The following is a 12,163-nucleotide window of genomic DNA, read 5'->3' on the forward strand; positions in this document are numbered from 1 at the left end:
GTCAGTGTATTTGGTCATTTTTTTACACTAACAGGGTAATTTCATAAAGGACACAGGGTTTCCGTTAGCCGGTAACAGCCGACTTTTGGCCAATAAAAAAAATTGAAAAGCCGATAAATAAAATTTTTTACGGCCAATTGTCAGAGAGAAGAAGGAAAACATTCCATTGCTTTTTAGCCTCTTCATTGGTGGAGGGTCTATAGGTTAATTTGCATGATTTCGTGGCATTAAATTGGGTGTGTACAGTATATTCGTTATGTATCTCATCACACGCGTACAGATATACAGCCTGGGAGCGGAAAATCTGTCAGACAGCGCATGAGCTGCTGCTACAGCATCAGTAAATGTATAGACAGGTTCCATCAGCGCGTCACACCCCTTCGCAGTGAGCTGGAGGCAGTAGGCATTTTGAAAACATATACTTCATTGTTTTAATACGAGGCATGTCTTACCTTGCTTCAAAATAGCATTTGCCAAAAATCACACCATATCCGTAGAGGCAATTATTTTATAAAACACACTTTATTTAATTGTCCAGTAGCCAGAGGCACACTCCTAGTCATATTAGTAACCCATCCTAGTTGTTGCATATTTCTCTTTCTAAAATGTCTAACAGATGTTTTTACATCTCTGTCACATGAAACCACTCGCATGCAGTGTGCTTTTGACAACCGTGTTTTCCCGCTAATTGCTTTATGGAACGAACATCTGCGCGTAGCCTTCTGCGACAAAGTAATACTGTACCAACACTTTAAGCTCAACGTTCGGATCTGTTACATCAGACTCATTGCTTTTTAACGTTGTATTTTTGTAATGTATCCGAGGTCTACTGGTTGGATGAATGTAGGATCTATCGTGTCACAACTGTCCCGGAGTCAGTTTGGAACAGGCGATTTCTTTCTCAACAAGCTGACCTACTATAGGGGATATTAGATAGGCTAGAGACTCAGCTGTTCGTTACTCGTCTTGTTGGCTGAGGAAAAGTTAATGTGGACATTCATCTTAATTCCCAGTGCGCATCAAAATTCGGTAAGAAGGACCTCACATCGTTGCATCCTCAACTTGTATGTTCTGCCTCCACTAATACGATGCTTTGAGATTTGTGGTATGTAGTAAATGAGTCACTTCAGGAGAAAGGAAATATTTTTGGGACGCATCACTAGAGGGAACATCGGGAGTTGGTTATGTGGCCAATCACTAGAGGGAACATCGGGAGTTGGTTATGTGGCCAATCACTAGAGGGAACATTGGGAGGAGTTGGTTATGTGGCCAATCACTAGAGGGAACATTGGGAGGAGTTGGTTATGTGGCCAATCACTAGAGGGAACATTGGGAGGAGTTGGTTATGTGGCCAATCACTAGAGGGAACATTGGGAGGAGTTGGTTATGTGGCCAATCACTAGAGGGAACATTGGGAGGAGTTGGTTATGTGGCCAATCACTAGAGGGAACATTGGGAGGAGTTGGTTATGTGGCCAATCACTAGAGGGAACATTGGGAGGAGTTGGTTATGTGGCCAATCACTAGAGGGAACATTGGGAGGAGTTGGTTATGTGGCCAATCACTAGAGGGAACATTGGGAGGAGTTGGTTATGTGGCCAATCACTAGAGGGAACATTGGGAGGAGTTGGTTATGTGGCCAATCACTAGAGGGAACATTGGGAGGAGTTGGTTATGTGGCCAATCACTAGAGGGAACATTGGGAGGAGTTGGTTATGTGGCCAATCACTAGAGGGAACATTGGGAGTTGGTTATGTGGCCAATCACTAGAGGGAACATTGGGAGGAGTTGGTTATGTGGCCAATCACTAGAGGGAACATTGGGAGGAGTTGGTTATGTGGCCAATCACTAGAGGGAACATTGGGAGGAGTTGGTTATGTGGCCAATCACTAGAGGGAACATTGGGAGTTCACACAGTGTGGCCAAAGGAATGATTAATAATATAAGCATCAGTGTTTCCCCTAGGGGGGGGGTTTTGGTTTTTTTTTCAGCAGCAGTGGCAAATGTAGGGGGGTCTTCCTCGGGGGGTCCGTGACATCACTTCTGGTGATTTTTTATTTATTTATTTTTTCTACTCCAAATGCATTAGCATTTTATTATGTTCTAATAATAATAATAATAATAATAATAAGTAGTAATCTGACCTCTTGATCTCAATGACATCACCAGCCAAATCTATATTAATTCCGTTACTGCATTTTAGCGAACAAATATTAAATATCCATTAATAGGGTTGGCTTCACTTCCGGGATTACAAGGTAGCTAGCTAGCTGATGAGAATCTGAGGAAGATAGGTAACATTAAAAAAAGGGCTCCCCCAGAGGACGTTGCCTCCACAGACGCACGTTGAAGCGCGTGAGCAGTTTGGATGAAATATTTGAATGACGTGTAAATGTATTTTGCAGCGCTCGTGCACACAACGCGGGCGGTGGGCTCAGCATGATAGTAACGCGGGCGGTGGGCTCAGCATGATAGTAACGCGGGCGGTGGGCTCAGCGTGATAGTAACGCGGGCGGTGGGTGGGTTCAGCGTGATAGTAACGCGGGCGGTTGGTTCAGCATGATAGTAACGCGGGCGGTGGGTTCAGCGTGATAGTAACGCGGGCGGTGGGTTCAGCATGATAGTAACGCGGGCGGTGGGTTCAGCATGATAGTAACGCGGGCGGTGGGTTCAGCATGATAGTAACGCGGGCGGTGGGTTCAGCATGATAGTAACGCGGGCGGTGGGTTCAGCATGATAGTAACGCGGGCGGTGGGTTCAGCATGATAGTAACGCGGGCGGTGGGTTCAGCATGATAGTAACGCGGGCGGTGGGTGGGTTCAGCATGATAGTAACGCGGGCGGTGGGTGGGTTCAGCATGATAGTAACGCGGGCGGTGGGTGGGCTCAGCATGATAGTAACGCGGGCGGTGGGTTCAGCATGATAGTAACGCGGGCGGTGGGTTCAGCATGATAGTAACGGGGGCGGTGGGTTCAGCATGATAGTAACGCGGGCGGTGGGTTCAGCATGATAGTAACGCGGGCGGTGGGTTCAGCATGATAGTAACGGGGGCGGTGGGTTCAGCATGATAGTAACGGGGGCATTGGGTTCAGCATGATAGTAACGGGGGCGGTGGGTTCAGCATGATAGTAACGGGGGCATTGGGTTCAGCATGATAGTAACGCGGGCGGTGGGTTCAGCATGATAGTAACGCGGGCGGTGGGTTCAGCATGATAGTAACGGGGGCGGTGGGTTCAGCATGATAGTAACGGGGGCATTGGGTTCAGCATGATAGTAACGGGGGCGGTGGGTTCAGCATGATAGTAACGGGGGCATTGGGTTCAGCATGATAGTAACGGGGGCGGTGGGTTCAGCATGATAGTAACGGGGGCATTGGGTTCAGCATGATAGTAACGGGGTCGGTGGGTTCAGCATGATAGTAACGGGGGCGGTGGGTTCAGCATGATAGTAACGCGGGCGGTGGGTGGGTTCAGCGTGATAGTAACGCGGGCGGTTGGTTCAGCGTGATAGTAATGCGGGCGGTGGGCTCAGCGTGATAGTAACGCGGGCGGTGGGCTCAGCGTGATAGTAACGCGGGCGGTGGGCTCAGCGTGATAGTAACGCGGGCGGTGGGATCAGCGTGATAGTAACGCGGGCGGTGGGTGGGTTCAGCGTGATAGTAACGCGGGCGGTTGGTTCAGCGTGATAGTAACGCGGGCAGTGGGTTCAGCATGATAGTATAGCGGGCGGTGGGCTCAGCGTGATAGTAACGCGGGCGGTTGGTTCAGCGTGATAGTAACGCGGGCGGTGGGTTCAGCGTGATAGTAACGCGGGCGGTGGGCTCAGCGTGATAGTAACGCGGGCGGTGGGCTCAGCGTGATAGTAACGCGGGCGGTGGGCTCAGCGTGATAGTAACGCGGGCGGTGGGTGGGTTCAGCGTGATAGTAACGCGGGCGGTGGGTGGGTTCAGCGTGATAGTAACGCGGGCGGTGGGTGGGTTCAGCGTGATAGTAACGCGGGCGGTATGTGGGTTCAGCGTGATAGTAACGCGGGCGGTTGGTTCAGCATGATAGTAACGCGGGCGGTGGGTTCAGCGTGATAGTAACGGGGGCGGTGGGTTCAGCGTGATAGTAACGCGGGCGGTGGGTTCAGCGTGATAGTAACGGGGGCGGTGGGTTCAGCGTGATAGTAACGCGGGCGGTGGGTTCAGCATGATAGTAACGGGGGCGGTGGGCTCAGCATGATAGTAACGGGGGCGGTGGGTGGGTTCAGCATGATAGTAACGGGGGCGGTGGGCTCAGCATGATAGTAACGCGGGCGGTGGGTTCAGCATGATAGTAACGGGGGCGGTGGGCTCAGCATGATAGTAACGCGGGCGGTGGGTTCAGCATGATAGTAACGCGGGCGGTGGGTTCAGCGTGATAGTAACGGGGGCGGTGGGTTCAGCATGATAGTAACGGGGGCGGTGGGTGGGTTCAGCATGATAGTAACGCGGGCGGTGGGTTCAGCATGATAGTAACGCGGGCGGTGGGTTCAGCGTGATAGTAACGCGGGCGGTGGGTGGGTTCAGCATGATAGTAACGCGGGCGGTGGGCTCAGCGTGATAGTAACGGGGGCGGTGGGTTCAGCATGATAGTAACGGGGGCGGTGAGTTCAGCGTGAGTCTACACCCGTTTTCTACCAAGCATGTGACAGAATTGGATTTGATTTGAAATGCATGTTTAGGTTCCACCTCAGTGTAGCAAGATAGCATGCTAACCTTATCTAGCTAGCTAATGTTGCTGTTTTATTTTTAAAAATCTACACCGTTTTCAAAAAGATTAGCCAGATGGGTCTATGGCTGGTTCTGCAGCTAGATGTGTCATAAGCATTGATTTAGGGAAAACTTCGCCACAGACGGAAACCGCAGACGGAAACCAGCCTATCTTTGATTTCGCCATTTATTGTTATCGCCGTGGTCCTCTGTAGCTCAGCTGGTAGAGCACGGCGCTCGTAACGCCAGGGTAGTGGGTTCGGGACCACCCATACGTAAAGATGTAGTAAAGATGTATGCACACATGACTGTAAGTCGCTTTGGATAAAAGCGTCTGCTAAATGGCTTATTATTATTATTATTATTATTATTATTATTATTATTATTATTATTATTATTCTGGCATCTTCCATAAATCCGCCATAGAAACGGTTAGAAAAAATAAGATGAAGCGCCAGTAATATGGATAACTATTGAAAGACGGCTGATATGAGTTTTTCTACATTATAATTGGACAAAGACAGCTACGAAGAATTTAGAGGTAACTCTGGGTCTTCCTGTGGTTGTCCTCTTGAGAGCCAATTTCATCATAGTGCTTGATTGTTTTTGCGACTGCACTTGAAGAAACTTTCAAAGTTCTTAAAATGTTCCATATTGACTAACCTTCATGTCTTAAAGTAATGATGGACTGTTGTTTCTCTTTGCTTATTTGAGCTGTTCTTGTCATAATATGGACTTGGTCTTTTACCAAATAGGGCTATCTTCTGTATACCCCCCCTACCTTGTCACAACACAATGGATTGGCTCAAACGCATTAAGAAGGAAAGAAATTCCACAAATTAACTTTTAAGAAGGCACACCTGTTAATTTAAATGCATTCTAGGTGACTACCTCATGAAGCTGGTTGAGAGATGCCAAGAGTGTGCAACGCTGTCATCAAGGCAAAGGGTGGCTATTTGAAGAATCTCAAATATATTTTGATTTGTTTAACACTTTTTTGGTTACTATATGATTCCATATGTGTTACTTCATAGTTTTGATGTCTTCACTATTATTCTACAATGTAGTACAAATAGAGAAAAACCCTTGAATGAGTAGGTGTTCTAAAATTTTTGACCGGTAGTGTATATCTTTAAATACCGACCAGCTAAAAAATACATGAAAATTGACAAATGATGCAATGGATTATGGAACATTACTGGAGGAAAACAGTGGAGGCGCAAAAACACAAGTTTACAAAAAAACACAAAAAGATGGTAAGATTGTTTTTCTCTCATGCATAATAAACTGGCCACTGAGTGTCTATATTTCATAAAGACTAGCTCAAAAATAAGTGAAAATTGACAAATGATGGAATGGAATATGAAGGTGGCGGTCCAAACAAGTTTGCACCACATATGTTTATTTTCTCCTTGGCTCAGGCGGCCAAGTCAAGTCTGTTTGGCTCATCTCTGTCATGAAGAGGAATACCTTTGCAGCTGTTTCTGATTAATAAACAATGCTGGTGGGTGGTAACATTCAAATAAAACAAAACGTAGGCTGAAAATAATTTGTGTGTCATATCATAGGAAAAGACACCGCATTCACACGGATTTGTGGGCAGTTCGGATTTGTCTCTGCAAGCCCAAATATATCATACTCTGACTAAGATGATGCCTTACTGACTGAAATCGTTGTGCAACATCATGGGTAAGCTCTGGCCATCGTCTTTCAGCTCGATAAAGTGGATTTCTACTGGTGTGGGCGTTTAAAAAACGCCTCTCAGCAGAATTATTGTCAGCAATGATTTAGCAGTGGCTGCTGCTAACTTAATATAGAGGAAACACTGAGCATCTTACCTGTACTGCATCAAAGCTGTCAACTTCAAAGTTGTGATGCTCCTCTGATGACCTGAATAAAGAAAACAGAAAAACATTTCTCAACAATTCTGTTATTTTCCTTGGAGATATATCCTGTGGTTAATATAATCTTGATTGCCCATCTTAAACCAACACTACCATGAAATAATTCTGATATTGTTCAATTCATCATCATAAACCCAGGTGATGTAGTCTTCCCATCTATTGTGTGACTGACATTCACATGGGTAAATAGCAGATGAAGTTGACTTCAACACTGATCACTGCAAACAGACAGATTACAGTTTTATCATCCAGTCTCCTGCTCCTCCATCCAGAAGAGAAGGGAAGGGTTTCCTCCAATCGATCGCCTGCTCCTCATTACAGAAGAGAAGGGAAGGGTTTCATCCAATCAATCGCCTGCTCCTCATTACAGAAGAGAAGGGAAGGGTTTCCTCCAATCAATCGCCTGCTCCTCATTACAGAAGAGAAGGGAAGGGTTTCCTCCAATCAATCGCCTGCTCCTCATTACAGAAGAGAAGGGAAGGGTTTCCTCCAATCAATCGCCTGCTCCTCATTACAGAAGAGAAGGGAAGGGTTTCCTCCAATCGATCGCCTGCTCCTCATTACAGAAGAGAAGGGAAGGGTTTCCTCCAATCGATCGCCTGCTCCTCATTACAGAAGAGAAGGGAAGGGTTTCCTCCAATCGATCGCCTGCTCCTCATTACAGAAGAGAAGGGAAGGGTTTCCTCCAATCGATCGCCTGCTCCTCATTACAGAAGAGAAGGGAAGGGTTTCCTCCAATCGATCGCCTGCTCCTCATTACAGAAGGGAAGGGAAGGGTTTCCTCCAATCGATCGCCTGCTCCTCATTACAGAAGGGAAGGGAAGGGTTTCCTCCAATCGATCACCTGCTCCTCATTACAGAAGGGAAGGGAAGGGTTTCCTCCAATCGATCGCCTGCTCCTCATTACAGAAGGGAAGGGAAGGGTTTCCTCCAATCGATCGCCTGCTCCTCATTACAGAAGGGAAGGGTTTCCTCCAAATCGATCGCCTGCTCCTCATTACAGAAGAGAAGGGAAGGGTTTCCTCCAATCGATCGCCTGCTCCTCATTACAGAAGAGAAGGGAAGGGTTTCCTCCAATCGATCGCCTGCTCCTCATTACAGAAGAGAAGGGAAGGGTTTCCTCCAATCGATCGCCTGCTCCTCATTACAGAAGAGAAGGGAAGGGTTTCCTCCAATCGATCGCCTGCTCCTCATTACAGAAGAGAAGGGAAGGGTTTCCTCCAATCGATCGCCTGCTCCTCATTACAGAAGAGAAGGGAAGGGTTTCCTCTCCGCTGGTGTCCAGACATGTCTATTGTCTGTTGTTACAACCCAGGGATATATCAGTCAGGAAGAGGATGGCGGAGCAACAGAGTTGGAAGGAGTAGTACTCTGTTAGGGACTGCAGATGGCGGAGCAACAGAGTTGGAAGGAGTAGTACTCTGTTAGGGACTGCAGATGGCGGAGCAACAGAGTTGGAAGGAGTAGTACTCTGTTAGGGACTGCAGATGGCGGAGCAACAGAGTTGGAAGGAGTAGTACTCTGTTAGGGACTGCAGATGGCGGAGCAACAGAGTTGGAAGGAGTAGTACTCTGTTAGGGACTGCAGTTGGAAATTAGTCCTAGCTGGTGGGCAAGTCCATGGTAACAGAGTGATGCTGAGCCTCAGATTTGTCTCTTTAAAATGTATGTCAAATAAAAAACTATGATCGCAAAGTTAAACAAAACCGCACAGAATGAGGGTTTGTGCTGATGGTGCCGTCATTCTGTTACCAAACTTTGCATCTGTACTGTTCTTCAAGTAATGTGTTTTTGGAAACATCTGTGGAAATTGTTCAAACTAGTCCTTGTGCACAGAGTTATGGTTTAACTTGTCAATTATTGGTTTTTGTTTGACATGCATTTTCAAAGTGAAAAATTGTATTCTCAAAATCACTCTGTTGTCTGGTGCAACAGTATACTGAGAATTACATTGTTGCTGTCCAGAAACTAAACTAAATCAATAAAGAAGAGACAACTGTAAGTAACTAGCTAGTAGGCCTACATCAGATTACCACCCTGTGTCCCCAGAGAGTCCACACTGTCATGTTGATCGGAGCAAAGCCAGGCTTGGTCAATAAGACTGTGTCTGTTCAAATACAAGACTAATCACAGCATTGAGGCCAAAGAGCTCATATTTCATGAATAGGCTATGCTACATCCAAGTCTCCTCCTCGCCACTCAAGACAGAGGCATGTAGATGAGATCATGTTGATCGAGGAGAGGAGCGGCTTGGTCAATAAGACTGTTCAAATTAGGGATGTGCATCTCTCCTTTGATGAACAACTCAATACGCTCCGATATGATTCAGCAACGACTATTTTTTGTTTGAAACGATTCTGTGCGATTCGATGCCCTAAAATGTTTTGCATGAACACATACATTTTAAATGAATATGTGCTGCTAATGGGATAACTTCTCTACGCCGAGTTGCCCTCAGCTAAGAGAAGTGTGTGTGGTTTGGACCAGAAGTCCTCACAAAGATAGCAAAGCAAGAAAAAGTTCAGACAAGCACAGTCCCCACAAGGGAAAAAACTAATTTAGGCTTAGGGGTTTAGGGATACAATGTGTTAGAATTAAGGTTTAGAGAAAATAGGATTTTAAAAAATGGGAATACATTTCTTGGTCCCCACAAGGATAGTAAAACGCGAGCGCATGTCCCGTTGCTGAGCCATAGATGGGTTGGCTGACAACGTCACCAAAATAATGCAGAAGGCCGTGAGCTCTTTTCTATATGTAAATGAATCAATATAAATCAAAACGTGGCTTTAGACCTAAACACTACTAACGCCACAATGCTTGTTGAAGGACAAACACCTTGGATAATAGAAAAAGGTGTGCTGTTTATTGACCTATCCAAAGCTTTGTTGATCATGGAAAACTGTCAAATTCATTTATACTGTGTTATACTATATCGGCATTTTCAAATTTGAAATCTGACTTTCTGGTACTGCAGAATACACTATGTGATTTGAAGTTGGTGCAAAATGCCAACAAAACAAAAAATATGCTATTCTCTAGATAATTTCAATCTAAATGACTATAAAATTATTAGTCTAAATGGTATAGAAGTTAAACTAATTCCTTATTACAAATATCTTGGTATATGGCTAGATCACAAGTTGTCTTTCAAAACACATATCTGAGCTGGTAAGAAAGTTTAAGTTTGGTTTCTTTTCCAGAAACAAAGCCTGTTTGTCATCTGTTAATAAAAAGAAATTGGTTCAGGCCACTTTTATGTCTGTATTGGATAATGGGGATGTTATGTTATTTACATGCATTCTGCAGCATCCACACTTAAACCCTTCGATGCAAACCAGATTGGATGGCGTATCGCTGCAGAATGCTGTGGTAGCCATGCTGGTTAAGTGTGCCATGAATTCTAAATAAAATCACTGACAGTGTCACCAGCAAAGCACCCCCACACCATCACACCACCTCCTCCATGCTTCACGGTGGGAACCACACATGCGGAGATCATCCGTTCACCAACACCGTGTCTCATAAAAACACGGCGGTTGGAACCAAAAATCTCACATTTGGACTCCAGACCAAAGGACACATTTCCACCGGTCTAATGTCCATTGCTTGTGTTTCTTGGCCCAAGCAAGTCTCTTCTTCTTATTGGTGTCCTTTAGTAGTGGTTTCTTTGCAGCAATTCGACCATTAAGGCCTGATTCACGCAGTCTCCTCTGAACAGTTGATGTTGAGATGTATCTGTTACTTGAACTCTGTGAAGCATTTATTTGGGCTGCAATTTCTGAGGCTGGTAACTCTAATGAACTTATCCTCTGCAGCAGAGGTAACTCTGGGTCTTCGTTTCCTGTGGCAGTCCTCATGAGAGCCAGTTTCATAACAGCGCTTGATGGTTTTTGCAACTGTACTTGAAGAAACTTTCAAAGTTTTGAAATTTTCCGTATTGACAGACCATGTCTTAAAGAAATTATGGACTGTCATATCTCTCTGCTTATTTGAGCTATTCTTGCCATAATATGGACTTGGTATTTTACCAAATAGGGCCATCTTCTGTATACCCCCCCTACCTTGTCACAACACAACGGATTGGCTCAAACGCATTAAGAAGGAAAGAAAATCCACAAATTAAGTATTAACAAGGCACACCTGTTAATTGAAATGCATTCCAGGTGACTACCTCATGAAGCTGGTTGAGAGAATGTCAAGAGTGTGCAAAGTTGTCATCAAGGCAAAGGGTGGCTACTTTGTTTAACACTTTTTTGGTTACTACATGATTCCATATGTGTTATTTCATAGTTTTGATGTCTTCACTATTATTCTACAATGTAGAAAATAGTAAAAAAAATAAAGAAAAACCGTGGAATGAGTAGGTGTGTCCCTTTACTTTTTAAACTTTTTGTTAAGTTACAGCCTTATTCCTCATCAATCTACACACTAAACTGATGCTGGCACTAAGATTGCACTCAATGAGCTGTATAAGGCCTTAAGCAAACAAGAAAATGCTCATCCAGAGGCAGAGCTCCTAGTGGCCGGGGACTTTAATGCAGGGAAACTTAAATCCGTTTTACCTCATTTCTACCAGCATGTGAAATGTGCAACCAGAGGGAAAAAAACTCTAGATCACCTTTACTCCACACACAGAGACGCGTACAAAGCTCTCCCTCGCCCTCCATTTGGCAAATCTGACCATAACTCTATCCTCCTGATTCCTGCTTATAAGCTAGCACAGACTGGAATATGTTCCAGGGATTCTTCAAATAGCATTGAAGAGTACACCACATCAGACACTGGCTTCATCAATAAGTGCATCGATGACGTCGTCCCCACAGTGACCGTACGTACATACCCCAACCAGAAGCCTTGGATTACAGGAAACATCCGCACTGAGCTAAAGGGTAGAGCTGCCGCTTTCAAACAATGGGACTCTAACCCGGACACTTATAAGAAATCCCGCTATGCCCTCCGACGAACCATCGAACATGCAAAGCGTCAATACAGGACTAAGATTGAATCTTACTACACCGGCTCCGACGCTCGTCGGATGTGGCAGGGCTTGCAAACTATTACAGAGTACAAAGGGAGGCACAGCCGAGAGCTGCCAAGTGACACGAGCCTACCAGACGGGCTAAATTACTTCTATGCTCGCTTCAAGGCAAGCAACACTGACGCATGCAAGAGAGCATCAGCTGTTCCGGACGACTGTGAGATCACGCTCTCCATAGCCGACGTAAGTAAGAACTTTAAATAGGTCAACATTCACAAGGCCGCAGGGCCAGACGGATTACCAGGATGTGTACTCAGAGCATGTGCTGACCAACTGGCAAGTGTCTTCACTGACATTTTCAACATGTCCCTGACTGAGTCTGTAATACCAACATGTATTGTAAGTCGCTCTGCTAAATGACGAAAATGTAAATGTAATGTTTCAAGCAGACCACCATAGTCCCTGTGCCCAAGAACACCAAGATAACCTTCCTAAATGACTACCAACCGGTAGCACTGACGTCTGTAGCCATGAATTGCTTTGAAAGGCTG

General features: G+C 45.4%; 1 protein-coding gene across 1 annotated transcript in view; it reads right to left on the bottom strand.

Moving 5' to 3' along the window:
* The window catches only part of LOC311103439 (SH2/SH3 adapter protein NCK1-like), a 121,055-nt gene that overhangs the window by 58,016 nt on the left and 50,876 nt on the right, over positions 1-12,163 (bottom strand). Inside the window, exon 2 of the mRNA XM_084145006.1 lies at positions 6,570-6,621. The gene's annotated coding sequence lies outside the window, so the exon portion shown is untranslated. The remainder of the gene's footprint in view (positions 1-6,569; positions 6,622-12,163) is intronic.

The sequence above is a fragment of the Coregonus lavaretus genome (genome assembly GCF_964263955.1).
Source record: "Coregonus lavaretus genome assembly, chromosome: 2".
NCBI classification, from domain to species: domain Eukaryota; kingdom Metazoa; phylum Chordata; class Actinopteri; order Salmoniformes; family Salmonidae; genus Coregonus; species Coregonus lavaretus.